General features: G+C 39.7%; 1 pseudogene; it reads left to right on the top strand.

Annotated features, from left to right (window-relative positions):
- Positions 1 to 3,225: 3,225 nt before the first annotated feature.
- Positions 3,226 to 3,344, top strand: LOC138706825 (5S ribosomal RNA; annotated as a pseudogene).
- The last annotated feature ends 993 nt before the right edge of the window (positions 3,345 to 4,337 follow it).

Consider the following 4,337-nt stretch of genomic DNA (forward strand, 5'->3'; position numbering starts at 1 on the left):
CTGAGTTCAATATCACAGAATTCCATTAAGCAGAAAAAAGAAAACAATAGTGTTGTAACTTTGTTTTAGCTGCTTGTGTTTACGGTTGTAAATTTTAATGGCACAGCAATAAATATAGGGTGAGGGACAATAAATGGAAAAGAGGGTGTCACAAATCCCCCAATGAGTATATTTACCTTCCCAAAACATGAATTAACACTTGCCTACCATAAACAGGTCCATAGAAGCACACAGTAATATTATAATTTGTATTATGTTTTGATATTTCAAATTTATTCAAGTGTTGCGTTTTTTTTTTTTTTTTTTTTTTTTGCTGGGCAGTGTATTTGATTTTACATTGTTGACATTTCGGACTTTATACATCGGAACATTTTATATAATATTATTGTTTTTAAGATATATGATTTACAATTTATCTCTGGTGGTCTTAATTTTAATGTTTTATTTGTCCGTCGTGAAATCCACCTCGGGTCGTAGAATTGCTCACTTTTAATGATTGTGTAGAAATAACCTTATGTATACTGCATTTGTGTGTCTCGTTTTACCGTAACAACGCTTTTTAGTTTTTTTAGCACTCTGATTATTATATTATTCATTATGTCCTTGCTATATTAAGAATTTTAGATAAGGGCGCAAATAGCCATATTACCTGACGCGCCCTTCTTTATCCCTACTACTTCACTGTGTGGCACGACTGACTACGGTACAAATTAATAAACCTAGGTCTACCGCCACAAATCATCGGATGGATCTCCGACTTCCTGCGGGTTCGCACAGCTCACATAAAAATCAACAACCAACTATCAGCTCCACTCACTATCCAAGGAGTCGTCCCGCGAGGACCGGTGTTGTCACCGAACCTATTTGTGGCAGATATACCGACACCAAGACAGACTGACGTCCAACTTGGGCAATTTGCCGACGACACAATTTACGTAGCATCAGGCAGGGCAATATATGTTGCCACTCAGAGAATGAAAAATGCTCTTACAGACCTCACTACTTGGCTGAAACAATGGCTGCTAAAATTAAACGTCTTCAAAACACAAGCCATGCTTACCAAAAAATTCAATTTCTCCCCCTATAAGAATGCGAGAAATACATCCCAACATTATCAACAATACTCCCGTCCCCAACTAGCGGCATTTGAAATATCTCCGAGTCAAACTGACTAAAAATCTTAAATTACTCACTTCCATGGAGTTAAGAACAAAATTTCATTAGCCTCCTGATTATCGCATAACATCTCAGGCCAACCTCCACATCGTCCCAGTCTCAAGCCCCGTACAAATCTAATAATGTACACTTCCGTAATTAGACCGGCAATACTATACGCTTCGCAGCTGTTCTCTAATGCTGCAGCAATGCAAATTGAGAGACTAGCGTCCACAGAAAGACGCCTGTTACGTAAGGCACTCAACATACCGTTTAATACCAGCAGACAAACCGTGAATCCTCTGGCAAAAATTAAACCCATTTCCACATATATCCATGAAAAGAACATTAAGTATGTACAGAAAGCAATGGACAGAATCTTTGTCCTGCATATTATTAGAAAACTCACCCCAGATTCCCAAAACCACCATATCCAAACTTGTACAAACCTGTAATGAATTCCTCGAAGCACAACTAAACCTATATAATTTTATTCCCAACAACCTTCCTTGTAGAGCTGGTCTTAAAACTACAAAACAAAAACAAAACCAAACAAAACACAACAAACAAACAACAAACAAATAAGCAAACGCCACAAATCACACCCATCCAATTCCATGAGGCATGGTGCTGCTGTATTCGCACCCCCACCAAAGAATACACACACCTAGCCTGAAGAGCGCATATTAAGACCCTGAAGCACGCGTCACTGGCTTAGCCAGTGACATTAATCGTTTGGTTGATTGATTCATTGATTGATTGATTGATTGATTGATTGTATCATCATCAGACGAGCACCATGACTCCCAAAGCTTCCGGAAAGGCTGCCAAGAAGGCCGGCAAGGCCCAGAAGAATATTTCGAAGGGCGATAAGAAGAAGAAGCGCAAGAGGAAGGAGAGCTACGCCATTTACATCTACAAGGTTCTGAAACAAGCTCATCCAGACACGGGAATCAGTTCAAAGGCTATGAGCATCATGAACAGCTTCGTTAACGACATCTTCGAGCGCATTACAACAAGCGGTCGACCATCACCAGTCGGGAGATCCAGACAGCCGTCCGTCTCCTGCTACCCGGTGAGCTGGCCAAGCACGCAGTCAGTGAAGGGACCAAGGCCGTCACAAAATACACTAGTTCCAAGTAAGCGGGAGTGCTTGCTAGGGAATCAGCAACCGGCCCCTTTTAAGGGCCACAAGTTATTCATAACAGAGCAGGTGAATGAAGAACAACAGCGTTTCCCACCGAGTGATAACACTTCTAGGATAGATAATACATTATAGGCAGAGCATATAATTCCAGTGAGACTTGGATCCATGAGGCAAATTTGTGTCCTTAATAGTTTCGTACGACGTATATGAGAGCGCAATATCATTCCTATTCAGTTGGATATGTAATTACCCAGCATTAATTGTTGAGGGAAAACAATTTAGAAGGCAACGTGTGGACCACCGGCATAATAATTTCGCATGTGACTAATGAGATTCTGTGGACATACGGGTAATCTATCTTCATTGATACTGACACACTTGGGTTCAAACGACTGTTACCTTATATATCTGTCCCGTAATCCATCAAGAAACAACTGTTTTCCCCTAATCATTAGCTAGCTTCAGTCCATTCGTAGTAGTCAGCGGTGCAAGAAGTTAATTAGAGTTTGTGTGATGTACCGTAGTATGCCATGAAATTATTGTGGAAAATCAGACAATTTCTTTTTAAGACCACAGTTCCACAACCTCGTGGTTGAAGGTAGGGTTCGCTGTTGAACAAAATTCCACCTGTGTCTTTGCTTAGAATGCCGACTAGCTGTTTTATTAATCCCGTGTCAATGCAGCAGTGTGTGAAATTGAAACATAACCAATCTGATATTGATAGATAGATTTATCTTCATATGATTGTATTATATATCTCTATGACATCCAACGTGCTTGGGTCACGTACACGGTAATTTACGTACAGAGTCTAAACGTGCGGACGTTTATGTGTGTATTTGTATGTGTGCGTGCGTGCAGGTTATATCGAGTACAGCCCAAGCCAATCGTCCTGAAGTGCATACAGATTACATAGTTTCATCGGCGACGGCCATACCATGATAAAAATACCGGTTCTCGTCCGATCACTGAAATCAAGCAAAATTGGGCGTGGTCAGTACTTGGATGGGTGACCGCTTGGGAACACCACGTGCCGTTGGCGAATTTTTTTACGTAACTATTTCTAGTGTGTTCTAAAGAGACTTGTGGGATATTATGTTCTCTTCCCTATTCCAGCTATAGCTTGGATGATGACGCCGCTGCATAATTGTAGAGTAATTGATAATTCTTAAGTACTTGCAGCTCCGTATTGAAACTTAGGACTGCTAGAAAATTCATATGAGACGGTTCACCTCTCTGCCAGGTAATACTGCGCGTATTCAGGGGATTACCAAGGAGAATGTACCTCACGCACCTCCTAGAAGGTAGAGTCGTTTTAGGTAAAGAATGCAATATAACTTACTATACATATATTACTAATTATATTCCCATTAGCTATTACATTTCAGTGGGTAATACAAATTCCGTAATGTAAATTTTTTGTCCTAGTAGTTGTATCCTTTAAAGATGATCGTTGCTTTCCCATGATGAAAGGCAGAACTTGGTCGGTAGAAATTTATACAGACTGCATTATCAGACTAGGCGTTATTTTAATTTCAGCGTTTAGATTAGGAAATATAGCAATAGCGGAGTTGGGAAAAGTAGTTACAGCATGTGCAGAAAGTATAAACTGTTCGTTGTACTGTATAGTAAATATAAATATTTGAATGTACGATGACAAAACATCAGACATAGAGTACGTAGCTCACATATCCTAAAAAAAAAATAAAGAAGACATTGTGAGGAGTGAATGGAAAGTGTATAATATAATAAATATATTTAACTCTCAGTTGACATTGAGAGAAAATGGCATGCATCGGGGAACCGGCGACTCCTTTCGAGTTACCTTCTGCTATTGGCGTTGTTGGTTAGTGACGAATGAAAGAGGTAGGACGCGGAATCAAATGTCAAAAACGATACGGAAATTATAATAATTGGTTGTATTTCGATCGTGCTCGGCGTGCTGATTCACCAGTGGGATGTTTCACAAAGTTTACAATCTTTGTAAATTGTAAACTCTGTTTGTAAATTGTTAGTCTTCTGTTTCACAATCTTT

The sequence above is a fragment of the Periplaneta americana genome, chromosome 9 (assembly GCF_040183065.1).
Source record: "Periplaneta americana isolate PAMFEO1 chromosome 9, P.americana_PAMFEO1_priV1, whole genome shotgun sequence".
Lineage (NCBI taxonomy): Eukaryota > Metazoa > Arthropoda > Insecta > Blattodea > Blattidae > Periplaneta > Periplaneta americana.